Source organism: Ceratotherium simum, chromosome 16 (genome assembly GCF_057802395.1).
Source record: "Ceratotherium simum simum isolate JZ-2026a chromosome 16, ASM5780239v1, whole genome shotgun sequence".
In the NCBI taxonomy this organism is placed as follows: Eukaryota; Metazoa; Chordata; class Mammalia; order Perissodactyla; family Rhinocerotidae; genus Ceratotherium; species Ceratotherium simum.
In genome coordinates, this window is record NC_141915.1 from 57233155 (window position 1) to 57245061 (window position 11907).

The window sequence follows — 11907 nt, forward strand, 5'->3', positions numbered from 1 at the left end:
ACATTGTTAACGCTATGTGAGTTTCATCTCAAAAAAATTAAAACATGAGGAATATTATAAACTAAGGAAGATTAAAGAGTCATATAATCAAATGAAATTCATAAACCTAGAATAGATACTAGTTTGAAAATAAAAGTTATAAAAGTTATAAAAGACATTCTTGAGGGGCCGGCCCCGTGGTGCAGCGGTTAAGTGCGTGCGCTCTGCTGCTGGTGGCCCGGGTTCGGATCCCGGGCGTGCACTGACGAACCACTTGTCAAGCCATGCTGTGGTGGCGTCCCATATAAAGTGGAGGAAGATGGGCATGGATGTTAGCTCAGGGCCAGTCTCCCTCAGCAAAAAGAGGAGGATTGGCATGGATGTTAGCTCAGGACTGATCTTCCTCACACACACAAAAAAAAGCATTCTTGAGAAATGTCAACATTTGGATATGGACTAGAGATTAGATGATTAGATAGATCATTAGATGATGTTATGGGATTATTGTTAGTTTTCTAATGTGTGATTATGGTTTTATGATTATATATGAAATTGTCCTTATAAATTGATTATATATGAGATGATTATGTAAGAAATTTTCGTTGTATTTTGAAGATTCATGCTGATATATTTAGAGGTGAAATGTCATGATGTTTACAATAGACTCTGAAATTATACAGCAAAAAGATACGAGAAAAATAAAGTACAGATGGCAAAATACAAAAAAAGGTCAAATTACCCTTTTGGTGACTTCCCCCTGACATCCTTGATGTGCTGAACTCTCCCCTCCCCTACACACACACACACACATGCACACGTGCACACACAAGACACACGCACACCTGCCTGTCACCGCTGTTTCCTGCTGTTATTCCTGATGGTCAAGCATTGCTGCAGCCAGTGTTGAAACAGAGCTGATTTGCTCCCACTCCATTGTACTTTTACCCAACCTCAGCTGGCCTTCCACTGCTTGTGCCTCCACCTGACTTCCTGTCACGTTTCCCACAGCATCGCCTCCAAACTCCCGGCACCCACCCCTAGTGGTCCACTGGAGACTTGCTCTGTGCTTGCTGTCGACTGGCCTCTTGTTTTCCCCAGCTCAGCGCCATCCTGCATTTCCTTCCTCAGCAACTCTCTCTACCCTCCTGGCTGGGCTGAGGAGGGTCCCTTCTTCCCGGCCATTTGATGATCCATCAGTTGATGGATTCCCGGCCTCTCACAGGGCTGAGCGTAGGAGGTGCATTAGTTTCCTGCGGCTGCTGCAACAAATCACAACTGGGTGGCCTAAAACAACAGAAATTGACTCTCTCCCAGACATCCAAAATCAAGGTGTCAGCAGAGCCGTGCTCCCTCTGAAGACTCGAGGGGAGAATCCTTCTTTGCCCCTTTCAGCTTCTGGTGGCTCCAGGCACTCCTTGGCTTGTGGCCATATCACTCCAACCTCTGCCTCCGTCTTCACAAGGCCTCCCTCTCCCCCCTCCCAAATCTCCCTGTGCCTTTCTCTTATAAGGACACGTCATTGGATTTAAGCCCAGCTGGATAATCCAAGAGGATCTTATGTTGAGCCCTTAACTTAATGACATCTGCAAGAATCTTTTTCTAGATAAGGTCACGTGCACTGGTTCCAGGCAGTGGACAAATATTTTGGGGGCCGCCATTGGCAGAGTGTGCACTGGGGTGCCGCTGCAGCTGTCTTTCTGAGCTGTCCTTCCTCCCCGGTCTCTCTAAAAGCCAGGACTGCCTGGCATCCTCTTTCACATCTGGAGGCTCCTCCCCCAGCACCTTTTCCTCACCTTACAAACCCCTCCCGGTCTTGAACACAAAACAAACTGAAGACCGTGTTTCTCAAGACCACTACCCCTTGAACTCCGTTCCTTCCCTTTTCCTTAGCTCCCAGACGTCCCAGAAAAGCAGTCCACATTCCTGGTCTCACCACTGGGCCTCCAGCTGGATTCTGACATGTGAGACGGAGCTTGCCGGCGGGGCTGCCAGGACCGTGGCTGCTGGGCGGAGCCTCTCGGGATCCTCCGCCTCTTGACTGTGTTTCCTGGGTAGGGGCCTCTGCCCCGTTCTGCCTTACAGCAGCTCGCTACTGGGAACACGTGGGCCAACCGGGGTCTGTACCAGTGGGGAACGGACCTGGGTGGGGTTCAGCTGTGCCTCTCCCTAGCCGCCTGACGACTTGGAGCAGGGCACCGCTTCTCTGGGCCCCGCGGGCTTAGCTGCGCCGTGATCACAGACTGTGGGGCTCAAAGGGACGGAGTATCGGCAGGTGCGCCGTGACTCCTCCGTGGGCGGGGAGGCCTCCAGGTGAGGGTGAGCGGGACATTCCTTTTCTCCCCACTCTGCTTTGAGGGTGACACAACCGGGTGGGGAATGAGGCCCAACGTTTCCGAAGCCCCAGGACCTCTTGCTCAGCGCAGCCTCCTCCCTCAGTGTGGGCGAGGGTTTCTTCCTGTGAAATCTCTGTTAGAGACCTATATCCGGCCAGGCCATCAAGCGCTGGGTAATGAGGCTCCGCACCCGCTGTTTCCTGGCTGGAGAGGATGTGCACGTCTGCCGATGAAATTCTATGTGGGCTAATTAACATAGGGGAAAGTATTTCTCCTGAATTATTCACCAGCTTCCAGGAGAGCAAACAATCATCCTGGCTTCTTGTTAGGTATGTGCCAGAGCCTCTTTTTCAGGGGAGGGTTTTGGGCAACTCTCCAAGCCTGGGAGTTGGGGGAGAAGTGGTCGCTTCCATGGCTTTGAATGGCTTCATTTCAGGAAGCCACAGGGAGGCTCGTTTGTACCATCAGAGGTGTGGAGTTAATCCTTAAAGCCGGAAGAGAAATGCCTTGATGGGAGATGTCTGCAGGGAACTCTGGAAAGAGCCTCAATTCCTTTCTTTTTTTTCAAAGATGAGGGCCACCTTCTCCAGGGCAGCTTCCCTCAGAGAGAGCGAGAAAGGAGCAGGCAAGAGAGAAGCCACAGATTTTTTTGTAACCGAATCTTGGGAGTGACATCTTATCACTTTTGTGTATTTTATTTGTTAAAAGCAGGTCCCTCAGTCCAGCCCACACTCCAGTGAAAGAGATTCCACAAGGACACGGAGGTGAGATCTTTGGGGACCATCTTGGAGGCAGCCGATCGCCTTCGCTGTCTGTGGTAATGTATTTGTGCTGGGAGAGTGGGATTTTGGTTTTGCAGGAGCTATTAACACCCGCAGATTTATAGATCGGGAGCATTCCTTTCTGGCTATCCAGAAGGGATAGGCTCGCTGAGCAGTCCATTAATTTATTTGACTTTATCAAATCTTACACTTTGCAAACAACTTGCTTCTGTCTTTGATAGAGCATCCAGTTAAAATCCATAAATTACAGATATGTATAACAGCAGGTAGCAGCATGCATATGAAAATGGTGGCTATAAAATGTCAGCATGAAAAGATGTTTTGCCAATGGTTGTTAAGTTTGCAGGTGGGGGCTCTGCCTGAAAGATGGGCAGGATGAGACTATCCTCCAGGGCAGCTGGGCCAGACCTGCATTAATGCATCCACACGATTGTGCTTACCCTGGAGAAAACAAGGTCCTTAGACAGTGGGTTCTCTGCATTTCCACTGCTGGTAAAATGACTTGGCAAGCCTCAGCTCTGGCTAGAGGGGACTACCCCACTGAGCAGGCCAGGCCAGCTCCCTAGGCCAATGGGCAGACTACTGGGGGAGGGTGAGCAGCAATCAGGCCACTCTCTTCCCTTCCCTGAACAAGTACATATTTTAAAGCAACTTAGAATCCCAGGAATTTACAGGGCACGCTGTGGGCATGTCGTCCTGTTCTGTTTAACTAAGGGGACATCCTAAGAATGACTAGTTTTGGTCAGGACCATGGACCAGGCACTACGCTGCTTTATCCCTTCCTCCTCCCATAATCAATTGCCCTTTGGGGGGGCCCCACTCAACCTGGGAGAAGTCTCTGGTTCTTCTGGGAGTGTGATGTGATACAAAGTGCATGGCTTTGGGACAGGACAGACCCTTTAGGGTCCTAGCCTCATGATTTCCCAGCTGTGAGACCTCAGTTTTCCCATCTGTAAAATGGGGATAATAACACCTACTTTGCAAGGTTAGGGGAGGATTAAATAAATTATACCAAGAGCCTGGCAGCATTATAGACATATCACAATCACATGAGGTATCAGTTCTCTCCTTCCTTCTCCCCACCCCCCAAAAACAAAGTCGCACTGCTTAGCATTTCATTCCAGAAGCGTCTCCTTGCAAGTGATGATGCTCTCAACAGGTAGAGCCTCTTGTTGCAGGAGAGGCTGCTGCATTGACTGAATGATCACTGGGGCCCGCCCCAGTGACAGCCCCAATCCATTCCTCTGCAGCGAGTTTTACAGCTGAGCAGCCTCCCTGGTCCTTTGTGGGGGGGATAGTGGAGAAGGAGCCTTACAGAGTATTATGGACTGAATGTTTTCATCCCCCCAAATTCATAGGTTGAGGCCTTAACCCCCAGTGTGATGGTATTTGGAGATGGGGCCTTGGGGAGGTAATTAGGGTTAGATGAGGTCATGAGGTTGGGGCCCCCATGATGGGATCAGTGCCCTTATAAGAAAGATGTCAGAGAGCTTGCTCTCTCTCTCCACCATGTGAAGATACAATGAGAAGGCCGCTGTCGACAAGCCAGGAAGAGGGCTCTCAGCAGAACCTGACCAGGCTGGCACCCTGGTCTTGGACTTCTGGCCCCCAGAACTGTGAGAAAATAAATTTCTGTTGTTTAAGCCCCCAAGTCTATGGTATTTTGTTATTGGAGCCAAACAGAGACCCTTCCAAGCTGCCCCTCTGGAAGCTTCTGCTTTGCCCAGCAGCAGCTGCTGTCCAGTATAGTTGCGGGATGTCGTTTTCTGTTGGATGCTGGGACCCAGACCCTTGGCTGGAAGAGAATGCACCCTTCTTAGGAATATGTTGCTTGTCGTTCAGCAGAGGTCAGGGTAGTGAAGGGACAGTAACTGCTTGGGTCATAGCCCCTGACATTTGGTGGCCTCTCATGACTGAGAGGAAGGCACAAGAATCAACTCTGAGCCAGGGCGAGGCTAGTAATGTCTTTGGAACTGGTTTATGTTCTTCCAAAGGCCGGCTGAAAGTTTCCTTCCTGCAGAGACCCTGAGGGCTCAGTCAGGGAGGACAGCCACCCATCCCTGACCAAAAAGGGGTCCTCCCTAGCCTAGGGGGCTGCCCTTGTCACTGATCCCTGTGGCTTCAGCAAGGACCCCCAGAGAGTGGTCTCTCTGACTCCAATTGGTTGCTTTGAGGTCCTCAGAGCAGGGCCACCCTCCCCCGCCCGGCCCCTGTCATCCCAGGGCCTCCATGGACTCAGGGGCCAGGCAGGCCCCCAGCCTGCTGTGTCCTGGGGGATGCTGCTCCCACCCTCACACGACCGCATCAGCTCTGCACCTCCCTAAAAGATGTTCCCTTTGTTGCTAAACTTATTTTTGTCTTGTCTGCGCTGAATTATGCTTAGTTTCCCCGGAGCAGAGAAGGGGAACAAAAATGGAAACCAATTTGCTCTCATTGTGTCCACAAAGTACATTTCCTTTGTGCGGTGGTAACGTCTGGGAGTCCGTGCTGTGAAAGCTTGTCTTGAACGGTCTAATTGCCCCATCTCAGTCCTGGCTTGGCGCCCTGCTTTTGGCTTTTAGTGGATTTGAATTGGGAGGGGCCTTTGAGGGGGGGGCTTGTCTAACTGATGGATATTTTTAGCAAATCAAAGTTTGCTTTCCTGGGTCGATTCTATGCTCCCTCGTCACTGCCTCCCAACCTGTGGCCTCCAATCTTGTCGCTTCCCACTGTCTCTGGGCCCTGGGATGAGGCCATGTCTGTGCTGTCCAATTAGCACCAAGGCCAGCACAACTCTGACAGTGTGCCCGGAGAACCCAAACCAGGGCCACCGCCCAGCCCTGTTCCCAGGGATGGGATGCACTGAGCTCCCGTCTGTGCGGGAGGCGGGGTGGCAGAGGCTTCATGTAAGTCAGCGGTTCTTGGAGTGGGGTCCCCACGAGGCTCCGGTTTTTCTTTACACACTCAATCAAAACTGACCGAACGCAGGAACAGACACCAGAGTCCAGCTGGCTTTGCTTAAGCCAGACATTGAAGAGATTTGTACTAATGTAAAACCATGCCTTTTTTCTCACTAAAATTGTGTTGTTTTGGAAATGAGAGTTTTTTTCATTAAAAAATGTCATTTAGCTATAAACCAATGTTACCTCAATAAAGTACAAAACTCTTTAAAAAAAGAGTGATGCAAACAATAGATAGAAAAGAGGAAATCATTTTGCAACATATAAGTGTATCAAATCAATACACGTACACCTTAAACTTACACAATGTTATATGTCAGTTATATCTCAATAATGCTGGAAAAATTTTTTTAAATAAAATAAATTTAAAAAATAAAAAGAAAACAATCTTATTTATGTTAACATGTAATGGTTTATTGTTGCTATTTTTTAAGTGAGTTAATAAATAAAAATTCAAATTTCTCGGTGTTAAGTTCTATTACGGTAAGTATTGATCAATATGATGCATGAAAGCAAAGGTCTTTGGGATCTTCACTAATGTTTAAGAGGGTAAAGTGATTCTGGGACAAAAAGTTTGAGAACTGCTGATGTAAGTGATATCATTTAATTCTCTCACCACCTTCATGGGGAGCCGTATTATCCCCACTTCACAGAAGGAGAAGTTAAGACCAGGATGAGCGATTTGCCTGTGGTTTCATGGTGTGTGGCTGGGTTGGGATTTAACAAAAAATACTTCTTGGGGCCGGCCTGGTGGTGTAATCGGTTAAGTGCACACTTGAGTGTGCACGCTCCACTGCGGTGGCCTGGGGTTCGTTGGTTTGGATTCCGGGTACACACCGACACACTGCTTGGCAAGCCATGCTGTGGCGGTGCCCCATATAAAGTAGAGGAAGATGGGCACAGATGTTAGCCCAGGGCCAGTCTTCCTCAGCAAAAAAAAAAAAAAAAAATGAGGAGGATTGGCAGATGTTAGCACAGGGCTGATCTCCCTCACACAAAAATAAATAAATGAATAAATAAATAAATAAATAAAATACTTCTTTACAAATAATAGTTAATACATACTAACTATAAAAAAAATTGGAAAGTGAAAAAAATTTAACCCACCCTTAAGTCTGCCACTCAATATTTTGGAATATTTGCTTTGTCCCTATACTTAATTTACATAATTTGGACCATTGCTGTCCATGCAGGATTTGAACCCAGAGCTGGGTCACAGCGACAGGCTGAGGTTGTGTTTTCTGGATGCGGTGGAGGGCAGCTCCCTGTGAGGAAGGGGGCTCTGCCTTTGTCTCCTCCTATTTCGAGAGTGTCTGGGAATAGGACCTGTAAACCTCGTGTTACGGGCAGAATTGTGTCCCTCCAGAATTTGTACGTGTCTCAGAATGTGACCGTCTGTGGAGAAAGGGCCTTTAAAGAGGTGGTTAAGTTAAAACGAGGCCATTAGGGTGGGCCCTAATCCATCTGACTGGCGTCCTTACAGGAAGAGGAAATTCAGACGCACAGAGAGACCCCAGGGATGCGTGTGCACAGAGGAAGGACCACGTGAGGACACAGCGAGAAGGCAGCATCTGCAAGCCAGGGAGAGAGGCCTCAGGAGAGACCACTCCTGCCGACACCTTGATCTCGGACTTCAGCCTCCAGACTGTGAGAAAGTAAATTTCTGTGGTTTAAGCCCTGTAGTCTGTGGTATGTTATGGCAGCCTGAGCTGACTTACACACTGTCTTATTCCTTCTGTGGGGCAGGGGTATGAGTGGGGTGGGGGCTCTGGATGACCCAGGCTGTTTCCCTGGGAGGGGGGTCTGTGGGGTGATGGGTATGATCCCACAAGAAGCAGCAGAGACTGGGCCTTAGAACCCCTGCCCAGGGCCTGGCGTCCTGGGGCTCTGCTCCACCTGCTTGGGGCTGGGGGAGTCCTCCTGAGCCCCCAGCTCCTGATTCGAGGAAGCAGCTCAGACCCTTCCAGGCACAGGTCTCGGGAATGGGAGCATCTGCTTCCGTGGGTCCATCCAGTGAGAAGGCTCTGACCCTGTGGAAACGGCTCTGCTGGCCTAGACCCCTGACACAGGTTTCGTTCCTGCTGAGGAGCTCAGGCCCGGCCTTGGGAGGGGTCCAGCACCAACAGAACCTGCATCTGGAATCAGCAGCAAGACAGCAAAGTGCCACTCGTAACTCATGGTCCAGGGAGCAAGCCCGGGGGTGGGGACAGGGTGCCCGCCCCCCTTGCTGCCTCCCAGCCTGGGCTCTGTCCTCTGGGCTCCACCTCCCAAGGAGACCCTGGACAAAGGCACAGCCAGGCAGCTCCGGCAAGTGGCTGCCGTGCATTGTCAACAGCGCCGAGGCCTAAGGGCGCCGGTCCTTCCTCCTTAATGACGACACTGACTTGAGCGTCCTTCTGCCTCCCGGTTATCGCTCTTGAGTTAATGCCCATTTCTTCCCTCTCGTGGTCTAGACGTCCCCGCCTCCCATTCTCTCCTCAACCCAGTCCAGTGGGCTTCAGTCTTCACTCAAGGCCCTGACAGGTCTCCGGTGAGTGCCTCGCCTCTCAGCACCGTCTCACCGCGGACACCTTCTGCTTCTTGAGTCCACCCAAGCACCACGCTTGCCGGGTCTCCCTCACCAGCCACGCCTCCTCTTCCTGGTCCTCGCTGTTGGCCTGTTGCTGGGCTAGTCCCTGGCCCTCCTCTCTCTGCTTTTTCTCTCAGCACTGCCCAGTAGAGCTTTCTGTGATGAAGGAGATGTCCTCTATCCTTGCTGTCCAGTACAGTAGCCACATGTGGCTGTCGTGCCCCTGCAGTGTGGCCAGCGTGACTCAGGAACTGAAGTTTCCTTTCCACGTCATTTTAATTAATTTAAATGTAAATAGCCACAGTGGCTGCTGGCTGCTGTTGTGGATACCCCTCCTGGGCTCCAGAATCATCTCAAGCTGCCTTCTGACACACTCCTGCTGGACGGCTGATGGGCACATTGAATTTAACAGGCTAAAACTCTATCTCACTTCCCCCAAGTCCTCTGTCTCCCAGCCTTCCCCTTCTCAGAGAACAGCACCCCAATTACCCCACTGCTCAGCTCCCGAGCCCAGGAGTGATTTTTGACTCCTTCTTTCTCTTGCCCTTGACATCTCAACCCTGAGCAGGTCATGTGGGCTCTTCCTTCAAACATATCCCCAATCCAACCCTTCCCTCCCCCTCCACCGGCCTCCCTGCCTCGCCCTCCTCTCCTGCGTCCCTCATCCTCCCAGCAGCCCGTGTGACCCATCTAAAGCGTGAATCCCAGCACCTTTCTCCCTGCCACTGCACATGCACCAGAAAGATGCCTCCTTCGGACCACGGCCTATGAGCCCTGCCGTGCTCTGGCCTGCCCACTTCTCAACCCCGTCTCCTTCTACGCACCCCCTGCCTGCTGGGCTCCTGCTGCCCGGCCTTTCTGTGGGCCAGCCTCACATCCAGGACTCCTGGGTGTGCTATCCTTGCTGCTCGGAGCCCTCCTCCCCCATCTTGCATGGCGTCTCCCCTCCTGGCTCCAGTCTGAATTCACCTCCTCAGAGAGGGCTGTCCCCCCAGCACAGCCCTGGTCTTCTTTATAGGGAGCTTGCCATCTCTGAGTTGGTGTGTGTACCCAGCTCCCCCATGGGAACAAGAGGCTGCAGCTCTGTCTTGCTCACCATGTGTTCCAAGTAAAAATGCTCATTGATCGGCCCTGGGTCAAGCTCATGTGCTCTCTCTCTCTCTCCGCCCCCACCTCTGCATCCCTGCCTGCCTGTCTGGGCAGGCTGTGTTTCCTTCTCTGTCCTTGGCTCTGGCCCTCTTGTCTTCAGGTGCAGGGTAGAGGAAGGTGGAAGCTGGAATTCCGGAGCAAGAGAAGTCAGCCTCAAACCATCGGTGTCCCAAGATGAAGTTGGGACTTGCCGCTCATGCCATGGCCTCCTGCAGAGCAAGGAGGTCCCACTCAGTGCTCCCCTACCTGGCCCAGCCCCGCCTCCACCAGAAACCTCCTGGGGAATCTTTCCCATTAGACCCACTGGGTCCAGGGTGCTGGATCGGTCCTTTGGTACCATTAGGTTTCAAAAAAACACCTCCTCTTGTAGTGCAGGGAGCAAAGTAAGCTGTCCCTGGGGAGAGGGGCTGACTGCCTCGCCAGGTTGGAGCTGGCGGCCAGCTTTCCTCTGTGAGAGGGCAGAGGGGAGACTTGGGGTGTGCTTTGACCAGAGAGGGTCCAGGGTTTCGGACAGTCTCACCTTGACCCCATCTGTCCTAGGCCAAATGTGAGCACCTTGGCTGGAGTCCACCTACTTCTGCTGCCCTGTCCCCTCATCACAGAGCCCTGCAGCAGCAAACCCAAACTTCCCTGCGAGCAACAGCACAATCCCACCCTAATTATAAGGCAGGAGAGCGCCTGCTCTGTCAGCCCTGACTTTAATTTCTCTAATTATAGCCGAGGCTGAGAGCAGCACTTCCTCCTTTAATCTGCTTAATGCAGACACACACTCCCCGCTTCCCCCCCCCCCCCCCCCCGCCGCTTCTAACTTTAACCCCTTTGCTGCTGGGGGGCAGTTTTCTGAGTGGGCACCTGTTGTGGGCTGAATTGTGCCCCCTCCCTGAATTCACATGTTGAACCCCTAACCCCCAGGACCTCAGGGTGCAACTGTATTTGGAGATAGGTCTTAAAAGAGGTGATTAAGTTAAAATGAGGTTATTAGGGTGGGCACTAATCTAATATGACTGGTGCCCTTAAAACAAGAGGAAATTAGGACACGGACAGACACAGAGGGAAGACCATGTGAAGATCCTAGCAGCCAAGGAGAGGGACCTCAGAAGGAACCAACCCTGCCCACACCTCGGTCTTGGACTTCTAGCCTCCTGTCTTGACATGAGTACAGCCATGTTTGGCCGCTCCATTGACCTACAGCCACCAGCACAAAAAAGAAATACAAAGCTGCTTTCTGCGTGGTGGGAACTGGCCCTTCTCTCACGGAGGGAGTTGCAAGTTGTAACATTTCAAGGCTCTTGGAGCGTCGTAGCACGGGATGGACTGGCCATCTGTGCCGGGCTAGGACGATAACCAAAGAGAACAATGCACGTACGCAACTACTGGGCTGGGACGTTAGCCAGGGGGCTCAGTGCACGTACGCCACTGATAACCATTTGTGCATGGGAACACTAAATGCTTGCTCTGCAAACTCTGTAATTGCTTACTCTGAAAATTATTGATGGTAAAAAAACTGCTAGAAACTGAGCCCTAGTGAGAGAGTTCCACCTAGAGAGAGTTCCACCTGTGGAAGGGACACCTTGCCCAGGACGTGTGATCCTTGCCCAGCCGCGTCGATTGACAGGACTCTCCCGGCAGTGGGGCGTGGATGTTGTGAGTAATTGATTTGATATGAAGTAATTGATTTGATGTGTTCTCTTTTCGGTTAACCTGGTGTTTCTCTTTCTGGTTGATTTGTGTCATTTCTCTTCAGCCGATGTGGGTATTTTCCCTTTCCAGTCGGGCTGATGTTTTTTCCCTCTTAATATTTGACCTATTTGGATCTGTTTGCAGACTGTCACCTTTACTATCCTCTATATAATAAAATATACCTTCAGCCCATTTGTTTGGAGTGGAAAGTGTCTTTTCGTCTGCGATCGTATCCTCGAACCTCTGATAACATAATTGGCGCTGTGAGCAGGATTCGATTAAGGAGATGCCTTTCCTATTCAAACGAAAGGTAACTGAAGCCAAGGTGGAAGGGATTCCAGGATGGGAGGACCCTCCCTTTTGCACTCTGGCTGGGGAGTGGGCTCATAGGTCAGGGTTATGTGAAGCTTGGGATGCTCGTCTGCGACAATTTGAACCGTTGGATGTGACCAAAGCTTTGCAGACGGTGGAAAGGA

The 11907-nt window shown here is 51.1% G+C and overlaps 1 long non-coding RNA gene across 7 annotated transcripts; it reads left to right on the forward strand.

Moving 5' to 3' along the window:
- Positions 1 to 2015: 2015 nt before the first annotated feature.
- On the forward strand, positions 2016 to 11623 carry LOC147915077 (uncharacterized). 7 transcript variants are annotated; one of them, XR_015554774.1, is made up of 4 exons: positions 2016 to 2289; positions 2471 to 2641; positions 3024 to 3129; positions 7517 to 11623. It is a non-coding gene; the product is annotated as an uncharacterized LOC147915077 (long non-coding RNA). The 7 variants fall into 7 exon arrangements; XR_015554777.1 differs by having other exon boundaries at positions 2021 to 2641; positions 7517 to 7688; positions 8487 to 11623; XR_015554773.1 differs by having other exon boundaries at positions 2019 to 2641; positions 3021 to 3129.
- The last annotated feature ends 284 nt before the right edge of the window (positions 11624 to 11907 follow it).